The sequence below is a fragment of the Eleutherodactylus coqui genome, chromosome 5 (assembly GCF_035609145.1).
Source record: "Eleutherodactylus coqui strain aEleCoq1 chromosome 5, aEleCoq1.hap1, whole genome shotgun sequence".
NCBI lineage: Eukaryota > Metazoa > Chordata > Amphibia > Anura > Eleutherodactylidae > Eleutherodactylus > Eleutherodactylus coqui.
In genome coordinates this window covers 242,754,210-242,776,608 of record NC_089841.1, presented here as the reverse complement: position 1 = coordinate 242,776,608, position 22,399 = coordinate 242,754,210, and positions in this window count along the sequence as shown.

The following is a 22,399-nucleotide window of genomic DNA, read 5'->3' as shown; positions in this document are numbered from 1 at the left end:
AACGCGGTTACTGTTAAGGTGCATATAACCACGGACACGTGGAGAGGACACGTAGTGCCTCAAAAACATCCCCCTCCTCCTCCAACAGGGAAAACATTGTTGGCAAATGCCTTTGCATTGGTTCGTCTGGCGGCAGTCCAAGAATTTCACCTTTACCGACACTACAAGAGAGCCCCCCCACCATCCCCCCGCCACGGCCCACTTAATCCTGGCCACATTCCGAAAACCAACAAAATACAACCGTGGTACTAGGTCCGCAGTCACCACCACATTACCACCAACGCGGTTACTGTTAAGGTGCATATAACCACGGACACGTGGAGAGGACACGTAGTGCCTCAAAAACATCCCCCTCCTCCTCCAACAGGGAAAACATTGTTGGCAAATGCCTTTGCATTGGTTCGTCTGGCGGCAGTCCAAGAATTTCACCTTTACCGACACTACAAGAGAGCCCCCCCACCATCCCCCCGCCACGGCCCACTTAATCCTGGCCACATTCCGAAAACCAACAAAATACAACCGTGGTACTAGGTCCGCAGTCACCACCACATTACCACCAACGCGGTTACTGTTAAGGTGCATATAACCAGTCTGACTGGGGCATGCAGACACCTTGACAGAATGAATAGTGTGTGGCACATAGGTTCCCCATTGCTATGCCCACGTGTGCAGCTCCTGATGGCGGTGGCACAGGATTGTATTTCTCATTGCTTCTGTACAGCATTGTGGGCTATCGCCCCGCCCCTATTAAAGAGGGTCGCTACCTAGCCGTGCCAACCCTGTGCAGTGTGTGCCTGCGGTCCCTCGTCGTGGCAGACGCACTTCTAAATAGACATGAGGGTGGTGTGGCATGAGGGCAGCTGAAGGCTGCGCAGGGACAGTTTGGTGTGCGCTGTGGGGGGGAGGGGGTGCGGTTGGGCAGCATGTAACTCAGGAGAAGTGGCAGTGGAGTGTCATGCAGGCAGTGATTGTGCTTTGTTGGAGGTAGTGTGGTGCTTAGCAAAGGTATGCCATGCTAATGAGCGCTTTTCAGAAGTAAAAGTTGTTGGGAGGGGGGGGGGCCCACTCTTGCCGCTATTGTGGCTTAATAGTGGGACCTGTGAACTTAGGATGCAGCCCAACATGTAGCCCCTCGCCTGCCCTATCCGTCACTGTGTCATTCCCATCACTTTCATGAATTGCCCAGATTTTCACACATGAAAACCTTAGCGAGCATCGGCGAAATACAAAAATGTTCTGGTCGCCCATTGACTTCAATGGGGTTCGTTGTTCGAAACGAACCCTCGAGCATCACGGGAAGTTCGTTACGAATAACGAACACCCGAACATTTTGGTGTTCGCTCATCTCTAATTATTATCTTTTTATGTTTTTCTGGGTTTCTTTTCCTACAGCTAGCCCCAAGCGTAAAACAAAATAAAACACTATTTTTGTTCCTAGGTCTCCTGATTCTGTGTTGTATCCTAAAAGAACCCAGGCGAATTACCTGCAACCTGCTACATTAATTTGAGTGGAGCTGAGTTGCAGCACCAGACATGGGCACCTGCTTTAATGAACCACTGAGTGAGAAAAGAACTGGTACAATAGAATTGGTGTGGTCCCTTTATTGTGCTGATTGGTGGTAGTCCTGGAAGTCAGAACTGCGCTGAACAAACATTGATGGCCTATCGTAAGGATAGGCCATCTATGCTTAAAATGACTATCAAGGACTAGAAAAACTGTCACAGAAGTGGATGTGGATCCATTGTACCTCAGAACTGATTTGAATTGGGGTTCCTCAGTTTCCACCCTTTCATCCCACCAAATGGGATCTGGTTTGTACTGCAGGGAACCCTAGATTTTTACTCCAGAAATACTTTGCTAGGAGACAGCTGATGCACTTGGTCCGGTTTTCCATATTGGAGTACTCGAGAGTGTAGACAAAGACATAGTTGTCTACAAGCTGAGGTCAGGGTTGGCGGAAAACTGGTGTGGTTGAGAAACAGGCCGAGGCTCATGGCAAGTAGTGGAAGAGAAATGTGCAGCCAATAAACGAACTGAGATCGGAAATAAAGAAAATCTGGAAATTTGGGTGATTCAGGCATGGACCTATTCCCATAAGATCAGATAGGAATCAAACTGGCACGTTTGCACAGTACAGAATGATTGCTTTGGCAACTGCTGATGGGCAGACTAGCGGTATATAGCCCAAGACCTGTCAGGGGACTTGAAAATTGGGTATGCTCTGAGCCTTTAAGTGGTGGACTGGGTGTGTGCTCATGCTCTATGAGAACCAGTAAGTCGACAGGAGCTGTGGAGACCACTACAGTCAGTAGAGGAACACGGCGCTGGCCATGCCCAATAGCCGGAGGAGGTAGGGGATGCTGCCAGCCATGACCACCAGCCATAACATAAACATAACTGCTTTTTCTAAAAACAGCACCATACCTGCACATATGTTGTGTCTTTTACTGCAGTTCAGCTCCATTGAAGTGAAAAGGACCTAGCTAGTGATGGGAAGAAAAATGGAAAAGCTTGGAAAAAAAAATTTTTTTTTCCAAAGCAATTTTTTTCCAGAAAAATGGAAAAAACGGTGTAGAATATTATTTTACAGTAATAAATAATATATCTATGACACGGTATTCAAACTATATAACATGAAAATGGCTTTGCGGAAAAAAAATGGGAATTTTTTTCCCCCCCAATTTTTCAGTTTTCTGTTAGGCCTTCCCACCTCTAGGCCTAGCAAGAACAACACATACAACCTGTAGACAGCTGTGGTGCTATTTTTAAAAGAGGACAGACATATTTTTCTACTCCTGGATAAAGTCCTGAAGAATCTCCTTGGGCACTCAGAGCACTAAGTATGGATAATATGAATAAATGATCTGTCAACAGCAGTTTGTAGATTTTTCTTCCAGGTTTCTGCACTGCAAACTGTAAAAATAAACTGAATATGAGGGCAGTCAGTGCGAGGAGGTAATGGAGATATATTACAAACATGCTGCAGATTACATTTGCTGACTAGTCAATGTTAGTCGAAGGTGGAGCTTTACTTAAAGGCCTCCTTCACACAAGTTATAAAAGCCGCGGAATTTCTGCCAACCTCTACGGCATTTACAGTATAAGGCCTCCCTCACTGCCTTTTCAGCACTGCACTAAATGCTGTACAACGCTACCATTCATTTCAATGGGGCTGCTTACACAAGTGTCAAAACGCAGCGTCTTCAACCCTGCGCTTTGACACCGATGCATGTTCTATCTTTGGCCATTTCAAGCTGTGCGTCGCCCATTGAAATGAATGGGCAGGGGTTTCAGCGCTGAAAACATAGCACAACTTGGTATCTCATTTTTGGCAGTGCTAAACACTAGCTTCACTACCTAAAAAAAAAAAATCAATATTCACCTATCTGGAGCCGTCCTAGTCCCTCCCACTGCTTTCTAGAGCTCCGGCCAGGCTACCAGCCACTTGTCAGTGCCGACAGAGCATCTTTTGCTAGTGATGGGGTTTGAAGACCCTGCCTCCAGCAAGAGATTGATCTGATTTGGTTCCTCGAGCGTGGGCACAGCCAATCAGAGTAAGCACTCGATGAACCAATTACAGCCATTCATTGGTGCATCCAGCGCTAGCTCTGATTGGCTGAGGCATGGTCTTAGCCAATCAGAGCAATCTCCTGCTGGAGGAAGGGGTCTTCAAACCCCGTCACTAGCAAAAGATGCTCTATCAGCACTGACAAGTGGCCAGCAGCCTGCCCGGAGCTCCAGAGAGCAGCGGGAGGGACCTGGACGGCGACAGATGAGTATTGATTTTTTTCAGTGGTGCTGAAAATGCAGGCAAGATGCATGCCAGCACTGCTGAAACCGCATTAAATGTAGCATTGAAAAGCGCTGCATTTCTGTAAACGCCAGTGTGAGGGAGGTCTGAGGCGTGGAGCAGATTTTAAAAATCTCATCCACATAGAGTGGGAAATTTCTGCAAAAAATCCACAGCATGTCTATTTATGCTGCACATTCTGACTGCGAATTTCAGCTTTGGAGATGCAAAGGATTTCAAACCCTAATCTAATCGGCAACAATATTCGTGGCCTTTAGGTGCAGATTTGGCCACTGTGGAGTTTCTGTACATTCATGGCAGATTTTTAACTTTGAAAACTTTGCATCAAACATGCTGTGTGTGAAGGTACCATTAGAGTGGTTTCACACGGATGCCAATATTTCCACTGGACGCAGCAGAAGACGGCACGGCCAAAATCCGCAGCAAAATCACAATAGATTTTAATGTAGAATTACTTGCAGAATTCTGTCATTTTTAATTCTGTATTAATATCTGCAGATTAGCCACATGGATTGTAGCGCAGAATGTTTTGCAGGACTGCAAGTTCCGCTGTGTCCTGGGGAAATGTTATGCCCATGTGAAAGAACCCTATGGGCTCCTGCAGACGAGCGTAGGCATATATACGCTCGCGAGAACCTGACGTGTTTGTGCTGTGGAGGGAGCACTATCAGGTGCTTTTGTGCCTTCTGCAAGAACTTGGCTGGGTTCATTGTCAATGGCTATTCAGTTTTAAAGAGACTTCGCCACCATCTTTTTGCAGCCCTCACTGACAGCACCATAAGGTAGTGCTTGCTGCACTGATTACAGTGATATATCTGCTGTGTGGTTCTGTTCTGTAGTTTTGGAGAAACTTGTAATTAATTTATAGCAGCCAGATGCAGAACTAGTCCTGCATATCCATAGGCTGCAGCCTAGCCACGCACCCCCCCTCCCACCCACCCCACCCTCCAGCCAGTGATTGCCATCTCTTTCTCTCTGCACAATAATAAGTAGATAGTTGTCAATCAATATCTGGAAAGCTGTAGCTAGTTGCAGCTCATGAATATCCAGGACTACTTCCAGTAGTCCTCAGTGTATGTACTGCCACTGATAAAAAGAACGTTCCCTCAAAACTACTGCACGGATCCACACAGTAGACACATCACAGTAGACGTATGACAGGCACTACCTTGTGCTGCTCTCAGAGAGGGATTCAAAAAATGCTGGCAGTCCTTTAAGCAAATAGTGCAGCAATTAACAATGTACAGCCATTTTACTATTAATGTTAGCCGCGATAAGGACTCTTGGCCGCATCTCGGCTGCAATCCAGTGGCTAAATGAGACCCTACCTTAAATGCCCTAATTCAATGACAACATTTATTTGGTATTATCCGTAACAAAAGGAAAAATCAAAATCAACAATGAGGAAATTGAAGCAGTACATTACTTTATATTCCTTGGATCGAACGCCGACCAGAATGGAGTATCAGGATCCGAAATAAAGCAATGAGTCATGCTAGTCGCAGCACAATGTTAAGTATGGATAAGATCTGGAAAAACAAAGACATAAGCATTGCAATGAAATGCCGGATAGTGAACACAATTGTTTTCCCAATCACAACCTAAAGCTGTGAAAGTTGGTGTCACGTCTGTCTCCTGAGATCTGTTGTACTACAGGTTCTCTGGAGCTTTCCTGCTCAGGTGTGCGGATTGTGCTGGCTGGGCATGTGTGTCTCCAGTCAGCCAATCACTCCTGGTCCGCACACATAAACGCGGTCTTCCCAGGTGTGGGTCTGTTCAGCTTTCTCTGTTCTCATTCTCTCTGTTTGTGGTGTGAGCAGGTTCTATGTGTGGTGGCTGCATGAAAGGTTTGTGTCTTGTGGTTTTCTTTGGTTATGTCGCTAGACTCCTAGTTAGTGTAGGGACTAGCGGTGTTGCCAGGAGCCGTAACGTGGCCCACTAGTTTCCAAATTTTGGCCAAATTGTCCATGTCGGTGGTGGCATGTGTGTGTGTCCTAGCCTGGGTGCGTGGGTTCCTAGGGGCAGCAAGGGCCCAGATCCGAAGACTGCTGGGCGGCCCCTTATTGGGGCGTTGTCCCCGCTCAGGTAGATCCTTGATCACCTTCCTTTGTAGAAGATAGGGAGAGATGTTAATCAGTGGTTGTTTCACCCGGTGTTCCCTAACTTTGGTGCTACAGAACATTTCTAAGAATTCCTTGGGCCACCAAGATCATAAACAAAACAGTCCTATACCGCATCAAATCAAAGTGTTCATTGTAGGGCAAAACTACCAAACAGAGACTCTCATACTTCAGAACTAATTACTTAGAAACATTGATAATGCTTGGAGTGGTCAGCGATAATAGAATACCCGGCCGCCAAACAAGGTGCTGGATGGATATTGTCAAAGCCAACGCCAACATACAAATGATCAAACTCAGAAGAAGTACTAAACAGAACCGTGTGGAGAGAACCATAAAGTCGGCCCCGAACAAACAGATAAAGATAGATCGTTAACTAATATTTAATGAAAATATTTTACAACTCATTAAATAGCAAACTGCTAAGTGTTGACTATCTGGGATCCCTTGTATGAGTAACGCGCATGGACATTTTTTCCTTACAGAATTCAGCTTTCTGTAGAGAGAAGTTAGAATTTGTAATTCACGGTGTAAACAATGAACACAAGAAGAGCGGAATGCTCTCGATCCAGCAATCACTAATTACTCTCATGCATCATACTTACCAGCTGGTTTAAAGCTTCAGTCTCATTTACTCGACATTTCCATCATTGTTGGGTGGAATTTAAATCAGCTTTGGTAATGAAAATGTATGAGGCCTTAGTATTTCAGTAGCATTCAAGACCCATTTCAGGCAAAAGTGGTGTTGTGATATTGTTTAGGAGCCAGTTATACATGGACACTTAGAACAGAGACAAACAGATGCCTGTTTTAAAATCACAACATGTTCTAGATGTGCGTTTTTTTTTTGGTTTTTCAATGGGAAAAAAATGCAGGTTTCTATGAAAATTGCAAAAACATAGCAAACTATCACATACCTCAACTAGACCACTAATGATCCCAATAACCCTTGTGTGAAAGAGGAAATCCATGACTTGCAGTGATAAATTAGTATTTTTGTGGTCAGGTTTTTTTTCTATGGACACACATTGCTTTGCAGTTTTTGCATCTGTGATAATGTGGAAGGAACACCAGAAAGCTGTTCTGTTGTGAGATTATGTTTTCCTATTTACAAGCAGCATGTTACGGATGTAGCAGAGTTTATCTTGTCTATTGTAACTTGTTGCAGAAAGTTATCTTTAGCTATTAAAAAGTTATTCTCTTATCTTAACAAAATAAATCTCATTGTAAAGTAATTGAAATGGTAAACAAACTGAGGTAAAGAAAGTTCTAACACGTTAAAAGTCATGTTAAACTTTACTGCATCTGTATCATGGCAGGTCTGCCTAGCTAGTATTCCAAATGGCACAAAAATACTGAGAAGAAACAAAATACAACAAATACATAATGCTGTATGTATGTAAATCTTGTTATTTGTATAGCGCCAACCTATTCCACACCACTGTCAGGCAATTTAATTATTTATTACTGGAATCCAACCTGGGAACTCATTTTACCGATCTTGGAAGGCTAAGTCAACCTTGAGTCGGCTACCTGAACCAAGCTGGGATTGAACCCACAACCTTCAGGTCATGAGTGAGAGCTTAGAACTGCATTTCTGCTGCTTTACGACACTGCACCACACAGGGCTCTACCTGACATGCTCTTCATCACCCAGGGCAAAGATTCAATTTTCTGCCCCAACGCTGAATCCAAATACTGTCTTCAAGACAGAATGCCTTGCTGGCCTGTCAGCTTCTCTACTATTCCCCGACCCCATATGGATGATTGACAGCTAGGGTGAAAATGGGTATATCCATCAGCTCCACAATATGTGAAGGGGCAGGAGGACGCTGGGAAAGATGGAAGATTGCTCTCTTCATGAATGCAATTTACTCATAACTTGGCTGTCATACAAAAGGCATCATTTAATAGACCACCCGTCACGATACTTTAAAGGGTTTTTCCAAGTCCCTCACGACGTTAGAAGCCATAAAACAATAAAAGTAGTATAAATAACCTGCTCATTTTGCCTCCGTTCCAATGCTCCCTGCAAGTTTCTATTTGACGGCACTGGTGACTTCACTGACTACCCATGTGACCAGTGATTGGCTCCAGCAGCTAGGCCGGCACTCCAACAATGACATCATTAAGTACCTTCATGATCACTGAGGCCATTGATTGGCTACAGCAGACATGTGGGTAGTCAGAAATCACTGGAGCTGGAACAGGGATGAAATGAATAGGTGATTAATGCTTAATTTATTGTTTTAGAATGGTCCAGATCCGCAGTATGGGATTCTTGCCTTTAGAAAAAAATGCTATTGTTTTAAACCGTATGACCTTCTTAGCTTAATATATCCTCAAGTCAAATTATCATTTTTTCTGCATAAAACAGAAGTAATATGAATGGATGAAATGTTGTAAAATATCCTATTAAATGGAAGTACTGCCCAGCAGACTGTAAATCTCCTCTCCCCACCTGTAGACTTTCTGTAAAAGGATCAGATTAGAAACCGCAAAAATCCATCTGGTGTAAAACACTAAATAAAAGACAGGCAGATGGTGTGTGTGTGTGTGTGTGTGGGGGGGGGGGGGGCATGGATCTCACAGCTAAACACAATTTAGAAAAAAGAAAGGACAGCGTCCGAACAAAATGATGGGTTCAAAAATAAAGCTCTTTTTGGATGACTCACCCAGTGTGTAGATACTCTAGAAAGAGGCACCTTAACACCAAGAAGCCAAGATAGCAGATGGATTAGGCCAATGTAATTTCCACTATCCAGAAGTAACATCCAACAAGGAGAGCACCAAGGTCCATACTGTATCACAACCAGGATGGGTACAATAGAAAGTGGAAAACAAGGAGTCGAAAGAGAACTAGCGCACAGAGGACAAAAGCAAGGCTTATAAAATGGGTGGATTTTTTATGATGGCTCTTACACCTTACTTGAGAAGGGAATGCCTTGTACGAAAACTCCCTTAATCCAGGTCCACAGATGTTAAATCAATGGTAACGGCCATACTTCTTATGTAACCAGTATGTTTTTATTGATGCTATCCAGCATACCAGTGTTGTAATGCATCAAGGAAGCATACACATTATACATAGGGAAGTGGGGGTAACCAGTGCAATGCGTTTCGGGGTGATTGTCCCTGTTTCTCAAGCAATGTTCAGCTGGTGACATAATTACTACCAACCAATTGGTGGGTTTTTCTCTAACATAGCCCACATCAAAAAGCAAGATGAGACTGTATCACCATATTTTTATGTTTATTTTTTCGATCAAATGGTCAAACTTTATTTTCTTCTCTCCAAAGTCCTCACTGGCAAGTGGTAGAGCTCATATATTGATACATAATAGAAGGGCAGGTATAGAACCCCATCCCTCAGCATGTAGACAGCCCAATTGCTATATGGAGGAGCATTGTACAGGAACGAGAAACTGATCAGGCCTTGCTTTTGTTCTCTGAGCAATGGTTCTCTTGTGTTCCTTTTGTTTTCTCTGTGAATCTTTCACTTAGGGTACTTTTACATGGGATGATTGTTGGGCACAGATGTCCGACAGGACATCCCAGCGATGATCATTCCTGTGCTTTTACACAGAAACAAGCATCGCTGAGTGATTGGGAGTGGAACAGACCAGGAATTATTCCGGCCGTACCACCTCCATTCACGGTAAACAGGCAGTTGCTCATAGACGAACGACTGCCTGTTTACATGAGCCGACCTGTTCAGTTTTATGTATGCAGAAACTGAATGATGAATGAAAGGCGAATGAATTCGTCGTTCAGTCGGGGCATACATTCAGACTGAACGGTTATTGTTCAGATTTCCACTGAATGCAGGAATCTGAACAACTTATCGGCCCAAGTAAAAATGCCCTTAAATTTCTGTAAAATGGCACGAAAGGTAGATGGAAGGCATCTGATTGGCAAAGAGCACACGGCACAGATCATACACGACACTAGAATAAACCTGTCCATTCAGCAAGTATGGAGAGAGATAAAATGTATTCAGACACAAGAGGGGAAGCATGCCTACAATAAGCAGATGGCTACATTTCATATATACAGAATACAAGCAATCAACTAACCGTTTAATAGAATTGACCTAGTTCATTACATACTTACCAGCCCTGACAGACTTACATTACTCCTCTTTCTTTGACATTTCTTATCAAAGCCTCTAAACTCATTTAGAGAGGATCATATCCTATGTGAAACAATACAATCATTATCATTAGTATTCCTCTAAAGGCAGGCAATATACTCCTCTAAGTCAATATGTCTGACTGAAAACCCATCCACAACATGAATCTTTTTATCTTCCTCTTAACTCAATTTCTTTGTTTTTTCTTTAATACATATGTAATAGAGATGTCTGGGAATCAGCCTAGGGGTTAAAAACAATTTATAGGAAGCCAATTTAAAAAACATGAAACTATATGTAGTAAATGTACTAAATTAGAGATGAGCGAGCGTACTCGCTAAGGCAAACTACTCGAGTGAGTAGTGCCTTATGAGAGTACCTGCCCGCTCGTCTCTAAATATTCGGGTGCCGGCGGGGAGCGGCGAGGAACGGAGGTGGAGATCTCTCTCTCACTCCCCCCCCCCCCCCCGCTCCCTCCTGCTCACTCCGGCAACTCACTGCTCTCCCCCGCCGGCACCCGAATCTTTAGAGACTAGCGGGCAGGTACTCTCATAAGGCACTACTCACTCAAGTAGTTTGCCTTAGCGAGTACGCTTGCTCATCTCTATTACTAATGCCAATGTTACAATGCCTCAAATTATTTATCTAAAGAGGTTCAAGAAATAAAGTAGATGAAATAATAGTTCTGAAGAAAGACCACATATTTGAATGCAGCCCGTTGGCCATGTATGCTTATCACATGTTGGGATTGGAATAATGCAACTGATTACTTGCTATCTAATGAATTACATTTCTCCATGTTATTTTAAAATAACTTTCCTATGGAACAAGTATAACCATAAACAGGGTGTCTCAAAATTAAGGAAACACATAAAAAAAATGAAAATGCTTTGACAGACTGTGATCCAAATTTAGGCACAAGCTGCGAAGGAAGGCAGAAACCTGTTAGGCTGTGTCACCAACATGGCAGCCACCTTGAATGCCGTTATCTTGGATTCACCTTCAGTTTTGGATATAAGAAGGTAGGTGTGTGACACATCAAACAAGAAGAGAATTTCACCATATAAAACAATTGTGGGTTTCATATTAACTTTAATTGTTCTCATCCTAAAACAGTGATTTTATATGAAACCAAAAAATTGACCACAAGGACTACAGAATGTGTTCAAACTGCCGCCCACCATGTTTCAGTATTAAGGCTAACCTTTTCTCACATTCCTGATTACCTTCTTTAAGATGAACAACATTTTATATCTTCAGAGAATAAAGAAGTACCTTGAAGTAACCTCACAGATAGAAATCCAAAGGGGTTAAATCAGGAGAACCCGGTGGTGACTCAACTGAACCCTTATGAGCAATCCGCTTTTGAAGAAATTGTAAACTTGTTGGAAGAAATCAGGAAATATTCTATCCTCTAACAACCATGAAAGAAACACATCTTCATCTCACCACCTTGTGTAATGGTCTGCTCTTAAATATTCCTCCAATGAAGAAGGTCTCACAATTCAGGAACTCTGTACCATGACTTTAGGTGGGCCAACCATGTTAGATGGATCGGGTCAATGAGGGCTTGTATCTGACCAGCACCAGTGATTCTGATTTTTAACCTCACCATTCACAAAGAAATTTGCTTCATCACTGAACAAAACCTGATAGGGAAAATGAGGGTTCATCTTTAGTTGCTATGCCACTAATTCCACAAATTCTATCTAGCGGTCTGGGTCGTCTTTGTTTAGGTGTTGCAGCATCTAAATTTTGTAAGAGTGCCTTTTATGGGTTGTCAAAATCCCTGAACTAAGGCACAGCTAACCCTCCATTCCTGAGACAGATGACAAGTGCTTCATTGTGGACTCTATCTGAATGAGCTCAGCACAGCAGTTGCCATTGTTACATCTGTAGTGTTTTTTGGTTGCCAGTTTATAGTTTATTAGTGACAGAATCTGTTTCTTGGAATTTGGCATAAAGTTTGGTAACTGCACCGTTGGCAGTGGAAAGCTTATTTGGATGGTGTTGGTTGAAATCTTCTTGGATGACACATGCTTCATCCAACAGAAATTAAGACGATCTTAACACGTTCTGTTTGGGTTAACACTTTCATTCACATTGGCTGTACAGAAGAAAATCACTGTTTTAACCTGAGAATGAGTAAAGTTTCATTAACATGAATCACACAATCATTTTTTGGTGAAATTCTCTACCAGTTTGATGTATCACACACTTGCCTTCCCATTTAACAAATGGAAGTTGAATCCAAGATGGCAGCTGTTGAGATGGCAATTATCTTAGTGACATGGCCTAACAGATAACATGTTCTTTTATCCACAGCTTGTGTCTAAAATATGGTCACCATCTGTCAAAGCATTGACATTCTAAATGGGTGTTTCTTTACTTTTGAGACACCCTGTATATTTACACAACTATCTGTCTCACACTTTCCATTCAGCATAATGCTCTCGATCAATATCATAGACTAATGTCAGATCAACTTTAACTTATGGTTTAAATGAAATGGAAAGCAAATGTGATTAATTATGTGCAACAGATATGCAAGGTTTTGTTGTTTTGAAATGAAGAGGTGTATCGGAATGTATCTGCAGATTCCGAAAATGACCTTTAAAATCCCGTATCACATCCGTTTTTTTCACAAATCACGAAAATGTAAAAATTACAAAAAAACGTAATTTTTTAAATGACATTCATATATGACAACGTTTGTAACGTGTGAAAATGCAAACATACCTAACATTTACCATTGGCTCTCCTTGAAATTTCCTCTTTATGGATTTTCTTCGATGTTCGTCCGTACAGTCTCTTCTCAACATCCAACAATAGTCGGCCATCATATGTGCAGTCCACTTTCCCTGATATCTCTTTTCCATCACTTTAACCCCTTCATGACATGGCCTATTTTGAGCTTAAGGACGCAACAATTTTTGGCGGATTTTCTTCTCCGTTGATCAAAAGTCATAAGTTTTTTTATTTTTCCGTCGACGCGGCCGTATGAGGGCTTGTTTTTTGCGTGGCGAACTGTAGTTTTTATCGGTGCCACTTTTAGGTACATAGACTATATTGTAAAACTTTTTTTTTTTTTTTAATGATAGCAGGGAGAGAAAACGCATCAATTATAGATTTATTTTTTTTTACAGCGTTAATCATGCAGCATAAATGAGACATTCCATTTTTTCTGCGGGTCGGTACGGTTACAACGATACCAAAATTCTTACATTTTTTTTGGGTTTTCCCACTTTTCTGCAATAAAAACCCTTTTTCTTGGAAATCTTTTTTTTTTCTAAATCGCTGCATTCAAAGTCCTATAATCTTTTTATTTTTTGATGTACAGCACTCTATGAGGGCTTATTTTTTGCGAGACAAGCTGTAGATTTTATTGGTACCATTTTGGGGTACATATGGCTTTTTTGATCACTTTTATTGCGTTTTTAGTGAGGCAAAACGCTAAGAATTAGCATTTTGCCTCAGTTTTTTAGTGTTTTTTTTAGCGTTTTTTTCCGTGCACAGTCAAAAGCATGTGCAGCTTATTGTACGCACCGTTACGGACGCAACAATACCAAATATGTGGGATTTTATTTTATTTTTTACCTTTTTTTATGCTAATCTGAGAAAAAGCATAAAAAAATGTTTTTTCTTACTCTTTTTTTACATTTTTTTAATTCATTTTTTTAATCTTTGTTTTTTTTACACTATTTGAGTCCCTCTGAGGGACTTTAATCACTGCCCTGATGATCGCTGTTATAAGGCATGGCAGAGCTACTGCTCTCCCATGCCTTATCGCTTATACAGCGATCCTAGGCATAGGCAATACAGGACGCCAGTGTCTGGCGTCCTGTTGCCATGGTGACAGGCCGGGCTCCCGCGATGACATCGCGAGTTCCGACCGGAGACACAGAGGGAGCCGCGCTCCCTCTGTGAACTCTTTCCCTGCCGGGATCTACTTAGATCTACTTAGATCGCGGCAGGGAAGGGGTTAACAGCGGGGGCGCAACTCCGATGCCCCCCCGCTGTAGCAGCGGGACGCCGGCTGTGACTGACAGCCGGCTCCGGCTGCGGGATAGCACGAGATCATATGTGATCCCGTGCTATCTCCAGCACGTAAGTTTACGCCCAGTTGCGGGAAGTACCAGGCTGCCAGGACGTAAACTTACGCCCTGCAGCGGGAAGGGGTTAATATCCTGATGAAAGCGTTCGCCATGTTCTTCCATAAAATCACCAAGATTGTCAGGAAAGTAATTTAGAAGAGCATGAAGAAAGAGAACTTTGACGCTAATGTTGCAACCGATCAGTTTTTAGGATTCCAACATCTCATTGAATAAAATGGGGTAATTTTCAACCTTCGTGTTCCCCAAAAAGTTTTGTACAACATCCTGAATGCAGTCCATACTCACAATTCACACTCACTGGTTTTCTTGAATATGTTGTCCGCCAATAATTTTTGTATTTGTGGGCCTATAAAAATGCCAGCTTTGATTTTTTTTTAGTGATTGATGGAAACTTAACACCAAGGTACTGAAAGCATTTACTGTCTCTGCTTAAAGCTGTCACGAATTGCTTTATTAACCCCTTAGTGACCAAGCCTGTTAGCGCCTTAATGACCAGGCCAAATTTTGCAAATCTGACACGTGTCACTTTAGCATGGAAAAACACCAGAAAGGTTTTGCATATCCAAGCGATTCTGACATTCTTTTTTCGCCACATGTTGTACTTCATTTAGGTGGAAAAAAAAGACCGATAGAATTTGTGTTTATTTATTAAAAGCGCCAAAATTGGGAACATTTTGAAAAAATCGTCATTTTTTCACATTTCCAACTGCAATATCTCAAATATGCGCAAACATAATATAGAATTTTTTGCTAAGATTTATATTTCCATCTGTTAACTTTATTTTGGGCGCATATTGGAAAAACTTTCGTTTTTTTTTAACCATTTAGGAGACGTACAAATGTAACATTACTTTTCAGCATTTTGAGGAACACTTTGTTTTCCTACACCAATCCAAGATTGGAAAGGCTCATAGGAGTCAAAATGATAGATACCCCCACAAGTGACCCCATTTTAAAAACGTATTCACTGAGGGGTGTCATGAGTATTTTAACCCCACAGTTTTTTTTCAGGAGTCAATGCAATTTAGAAGAGAAAAACTAAAATTTCATATTTTTGCAAATATGTCATTTTAAAGACAGGACTTTTTTCTATAATACACATGAAAATGAGGATTTGCACCCCAGAATGGATACCCCTGTTTGTCCCGTGCTCAGAAACATACCCATTGTGGCCCTAGTATTACGTCTGTATGCACAATGGAGCCCAAAATGAAAGGAGCAACCAGTGGCTTTCGGAACAGAAATTTTGCTTGAAGGAGATTTAGGCCCAAAAAAATACGATTTTCATTTTTTGGGTAATTCTGTCATTTCAAAAGCAGTTTTTTTTGTACCGCACATATATGAATGAAGACTTGCACCCCAAAATGGATACCCCTGTTTGTCCTGTGCTCAGAAACATACCCATTGTGGCCCTAGTATTACGTCTATATGCACAATGGGGCCCAAAATGAAAGGAGCAACCGGTGGCTTTCGGAACAGAAATTTTGCTTGAAGGAGATTTAGTCCCCATTGCCCACTTGTAGAGCCATTGAGTGACCAAAACGATGGAGAACCCCCACAAGTGACCCCATTTTGAAAAGTAGACCCCCTAACGAATTTATCTAGGGGTATGATGACTTTTGTGGCTTCACAGTTTTTGAATGAATCTAAGCCAAGCAGAAGGAAAAAATAATGATTTTCATTTTTTTGGCAATTGTGTCAATTTAAAAACAGTTTTTTTGGACAGTGTACATAGGAATGAAGACATTCACCCCAAAATGGATACCTCCGTTTGTCCCGTGTTCAGAAACATACCCATTGTGGCCCTAATCTACTTAAAGGAAACATAGCTAGGCCTATAATGGAAGGAGCACCCATTGGATTTCAGGGTACAACGGAATAAATTCCAGTCCCCATTGCCCACTTGTAGAGCCATTGAGCGGCCAAAACGATAAAGAACCCCCACAAATGACCCCATTTTGAAAACTAGACCCCTTAACAAATTCATCTAGGGGTGTACTGCATATTTTGACCCCAAAGTATTTGAATGAATTTAAGCAAAGCAAAAGGAAAAAATTACGATTTTCATTTGTTTGGCAATTTTGTCAATTTAAAAACTGTTTTTTTTGTACAGCACACATAGGAATGGATACCCCAGTTTGTCCCGTGTTCAGAAACATACCCATTGTGGCCCTAATCTACTTACAGGACACATGGCTAGGCCCATAATGGAGGGAATGCCCGCTGGATTTCAGGGCAGAACTGAATAAATTCCAGGCCCCATTGCCCACTTATACGGAAAAAAAATTGACTTCCTAAAAATAATCCCTCCCCCCCTCTCCCCCCCGCCTTCCCCATTTTTTTGGCATTACCTAAATATTAGCTAAAGGTTAAAATATAAACTGCGTTTTATGTCCGAAGACAGAGGTAATTAAGGAGGCTGCTTGGGATGGGCACATGAGGCAAGAAAACCCGGTATCCCCCCCCCCCTCCTCTCATGTATTTTGGCGGGGTATTTCGTAACCTCAGCGGCGGGTATGGGGTGTGAAAAGTGGCGCTCTGTGAGGCTTTGTAATCTTGCTGCGGTGCGGCGGTCTCACAGAGAAGGCACTCAACAAGCTGCTCCTTGAGCTGCAGGAAGGCGAGCGTTCCAGGGGCTTCTTGTAAATTACGTATTACAGGTAGCGGTCTGAATAACGCCCGGCTCATGCAGCCGTAGGTGGAATCTGCTTGCGGAGGTGTGCAGCGGATTCCAGCTGTGAGCCTGGCTGTGACCCTGCGTACAGACGCGTAATGTACTGCGCATAACTGCCTACTCACACAGGCGGTTTTTTGTTTATATTTCCCGTGCCGTCGCTTAGAGATGACCCGGGTACCCGCAGCCCGTACACAATGTGTTTGCACATGGGCTGCGAGTATATCCGCAGTCATAGAGCACAATGGGCTCTAGGTCGCAGATATCCGCGGTAAAATATAGCATGCCGTGTTCTGTTTCTGCGAGTGGATTACGTAATTCCGACCCGCTAATTGGGGGGAATTGTGTAATCCAATGCATGTGATTGATCCGTGCATTACCACTGATCAAGCGCATGCAGAACCCGTAATTCCTCTCCGGTCATGTGTGACCGGCTCAATGTTAGTTCACTACTTTATCACGTGACCGGGGACCGCTCAACGAGGCCGCCGGTCACTGCTCCAAGCACTCAGCAACCATTGGTCACTGGGAGCAAGGAGATTAAAAATTTCCTGGGCTCCCCGGCTCCTGCGAATGTGTCCGGCATTTTGCCGGCGGGCACATACCCAGTAGCTGGCAGGATCCATGGAGGATAATCGCATCTGGATTCAAATGCGGAAGCCTCCGAGAAGATGTTTCATCTCCCCCCACCGATCGCATCGGTGAGGGGAGATGAAACTGCTACTTTTTAAAGAACTTTTAGGTGATCGCCATTATGCATTGGATAACAGAGATCACGTGACCAGTAACCGCATACCGCGGCTCCCCGTGACATCTCCAGGCTCTTGGCTACCTTTGGTAGCCAGCAGCAGGGAGATTTTACATTTCTTGGGCAATCTTTCACTTTTGCGCATGCGTCCGCCATCATGCTGATGGGCGCATGCGCCGAAGCTGGGGTAAGGTCCACGGATCAACATCCCACCAGGGAACAAATCCAGGACCTTGGGTACGTAATTTCATCCCCCCCTTACAGATACGATCCGTAAGGGGAGATGAAACTTTTAACTTTTTTTTTTTTTTTTACTTTTTAACTTTATATGATCACCGTTTTCCGATGGATAACGGTGATCATATGACTGGAAACCGCATACAGCGATCCCCAGTCATATCTCCCTGCACTCGGCTAACTGTGACAGCCGGGTGCAGGGAGATTTTGAATTTGCCGGGCTCGCCGGCTTCTGCGCATGCGCGCCACATCGGCACATCGCAGAAGCCAGCGGGGGGTCCCGACACCGGCCGGAGGACATCGGCGGACCTGAGGTGAGTATTTTCACCTCCCCTCATGGATCCGATCCATGAGGGGAGGTGAAACTTTTCTTTTTTTACTTTTTTTCACTTTTCCGCTCACCGCTGTCACCGCTAACATCTCCTGCCTCCCGGCTACCTACAGGAGCCGGGAGCCAGGAGATTTTAAATTTCCCGCGCCGCCGGGCCTTCTGCGCATGCGGCTGACGTAATGCCGCCTGGCGCGCATGTGCAGAAGGATGGCTACGGGGCCCGAAGCATCGGGACAGCGGGGAGCCATGCCGCGGACCTCGGTGAGTAATTTCAGCTGCTCCAATGGATCCGATCCATCGGAGCAGCTGAATCTTTAACTTTTTGGGCACTTTTATTTACGTTTTTGCGATCGGCGCTATCCATTGCATAGCGCCGATCACAATGCCGGGGGGGGGGGGGGGGGGGGCAACCAATATTGCAATCACCTTGAAATCCCCGCATACAGACAATTCATGAAGCTTGTACTGCACACTTTCCAGCAGAAACTGTATTCTTTGGTATAACTTACCGTAAAATCTCTTTCTCTTCACGTTCATTGGGGGACACAGCCAGACCATGGGATATAGCCACTGCCACTAGGAGGCGACACTAAGCAAAAGGTTTTAGCTCCTCCCATCGGCTATACCCCCCCTGCAGAGACTCTGCTAATCAGTTTTGTATGCAAGCAGTAGGAGTAGCCAGTGGGAGCACAACATCATAACATCTTTACATAAATCAAAACACATAAATGTTCTGGATTAATATAACGCCATCTGCAATCAAAGAACAGAAAGTTTCAGCGAACGCTATTTCAGAGAAAGGGGTGGTGCTGTGTCCCCCAATGAACGTGACGAGAAAGAGATTTTACGGTAAGTTATACCAAAAATTCCCGTTTCTCGTCCGTATCATTGGGGGACACAGCCAGACCATGGGACATTCCAGAGCAGTCCTGAACGAAAAACGGGGTGGGTTACTCACAAACAGTCCCGAGCAGTCAGGGGACAGCCGCCTGTAGGATTTTTTTGACCTAGGGAGGCGTCCACTGATGCGTATGTATGGACCCTATAATATTTAGAAAAAGTATGCAAGGAGGCCCATGTAGCTGCCTTGCATACCTGCAGGGCTGAGGCCCCATGATGAACCACCCACGAGGCCCCCACCGCCCACGTCGAGTGGGCCGTTACCCGAAATGGGGGCAACCGCCCCTTGGCGTGGTAGGCCACTGCTACTAGCATCCGTATCCACCTAGAGATGGTCACTTTAGAGGCTGCAGATCACTTACGCGGCCCCTCTGGAATCACAAACAACGCCTGTGTCCGCTCACCAGGTCCAATCGATGCAGCGCTCTTTCCCTTGAGTGTACCGGAGCCGGGCAGAAGGTTGGGAGGACGATGCCGTCGTTAAGATGAAACGGTGACACTACCGTCGGTAGAAACTCTGGTACTGGTCTTAGAACCACCTTGTCTTGGTGGAAGGCCATAAAGGGTGGCTCGACCGAAAGGGCAGCCAATTCAGACACCCTGCGTATTGACGTGATCGCCACCAAGCACATCACCTTCCAACATAAAAGCCGCAGCGGTACCTTCCTGAGTGGCTCAAAAGGATGCGATTGTAATGCATCCAACACCAAGTTGAGGTCCCATGCGGGCGTAGGTGGCCGGAACGGGGGAGCAGCATGGGCGACCCCTTGAAAGAATGTCCGTACTGCCAACCTTGTGGCTATCGATCTCTGAAAAAGGACTGAAAGTGCCGATACCTGGCCCTTTAATGAGCTTAGCTTCAGCCCCAATTCCAGCCCCGTCTGTAGAAACACCAGTATATTGGCCAGTGAGAACCGCATGGGGTGTAGGTGACGGTCCTCGTACCAGCCAAAAAAGCATTTCCAAATGCCATGGTAGATCCTTGATGACGCCGGCCTCCTTGCCTGTATCATTGTCTAAATAACCTCCTCCGCGAAAACCCTGTCTTCTCAGTATCGCGGTCTCAACAGCCAGGTCGTCAAACGAAGCGACCCTGAACTCGGGTGGAAGAGGGGTTCTTGTGATAGCAGGTCCTCTCGCTCTGGCAGGCACGATGGTACATCGGCCAGAAGCTCTATGAGGTTCGCATAAAATGCCTGTCTTGGCCAATCTGGTGCTACTAGAATTACCGGGCGCCCCTCCTTCCTGATCTTCCTGACTACCCTCGGAATGAGAGGGAAAGGTGGGAACACATATGGAAGGCTGAAGCCTGACCATGGAATCACCAGCGCGTCCACTGCCAACGCCTTAGGGTCCCGGGACCGGGCCACAAACGGTTGTACTCTGTAGTTTAATCTGGACGCCATCATGTCCACATCCGGGCTCCCCCAGCGACGACAGAGCACCTGAAACACCTCCGGGTGCAGTTCCCATTCTCCACTGTCTCCCTGCCACCCAATTTTCTACCCTCAGTATGTATACCGCCGAGATAGATCGCAGGCGCTTTTCTGCCCAAGTAAGTATTCTGGACACCTCGGCCATCGCTCTCGCGCTCTGCGTGCCCCCCTGATGGTTAATGTATGCGACCGCGGTCACATTGTCCGTCTGAACCCGCATGTCCTTTCCTCTGAGGAGCGGGTCGAAATGCCGCAGAGATAGCCGGATTGCTCGCAATTCCAAGATGTTGATCGGAAGTACTGCCTTGCACCGGGACCACACCCCCTGGGTGGACAACCCTCCCAGAGTACATCCCCAGCCGTGAAGACTGGCGTCCGTGGTCAGCACCGTCCACTGGCCTGGGAGTAGTGAACAACCTCCCTGAATTCTTTTGGGGATCAACCACCATTGCAGAGCGGCTCGAACTCGAGGCGACACCACAATCCGCTGACCCAGCGTAAGTACCGATCTGTTCCAATGCGACAGAATGAACTGTTGGAACGTCCGCGAATGGAACTACGTGAACGGAATTGCTTCGAAAGAAGCCACCATCAGACCCAACACCCTCATTCAATGTCTGATGGATACCGGCTTCCCCTGAAGCAGGGATCACACATTCCTGACCAACACTTCCCCTTTTGATTGGGGCATGCAAAGCTGGTGCTTCCTGCTGTCGAATACCATCCCTAGGAACTCCAGCTTCTGTCTCGGAACTAGGCAGGATTTGCTGTGGTTGACGATCCACCCAAATTCTCTCAGCGTCTGCAGCGTAATGTGCAGACTCTCTAGGTTGCTGTCTTGGCACAGTGCCTTTATCAGAATATCGTCCAGGTAAGGGATGGCGACCACTCCCACTGCGTGAAGCAATGCCATTACCGCTGCAAGCAACTTTGTGAATACTCTCTGTGACGTTGATAGCCCGAAAGGCAGGGCCGCAAACTGGTAATGGCTCCTCTGGACCTCGAAGTGCAGGAAGTGCTGATGGGATTCACGAATCCGGATGTGCAGGTATGCGTCTCTGATGTCCACCAACGAAAGAAATTCCCCCGGTTCCATAGATGCAATCACCGACCTGAGGGACTCCATACGGAAGTGCTTTGCTCTGACGTAGTGGTTCAGCCACCTCAAATCAAGGACTGGTCTGGCCCTGCCATCCTTTTTGGGGATTGCAAAAAGGTTTGAATATAAACTCCGTTCGCACTGACAGTATGGAACAGGCACCACTACACCCTGGGCCAGTTGCTCGATCGCCAGGTGGAACTGCGCCGCTCTTTCCGGGACCTTTGTGACTGTGGACCTATAAAAGCGATCCTGTGGAAAGAAAGCGAATTCGATGGCATAGCAGGATGAGATGATTTCCCGCACCCAGGCGTCGGACACGTGCGTTAGCCATACGTCCCTGAACAGGGAAAGTCTGCCCCCCACCTTGTTGAGAACGGGCGGGGGCTGACCCTCATGCTGACACCTTTGACCCCGTGACCTTCGGTGCCCTGGAGCGAGACCGCCTGGCTGGTCTAGCTTTGAAGGAAGGACCCCTCTTCTGTTCCGTCGGGGCCTTTCTTGCCTGTGACCACTGCCCTGCTGCATCCCTAGACCAGAACTGGCGAAAGGACCGGAAAAAAGACCTCTTTTGTGGTGGGACTCTCTCTTCTCTTCCCGAACTCTGAGGAAGGCAGGTGCTTTTTCCGCCCGTCGCGTCCTTGATCAGTTCGTCCAACCTGGCCCCAAATAGCCTGTTACCCTGAAAAGGGAGCTTAGTCAGAACCCCCTTTGAAGATGCATCAGCAGACCAGCCCTTCAGCCACAGGGTCCAGCACGATGCCACCAAGGCCGCAGAGCAAGAGCCAAGAACTT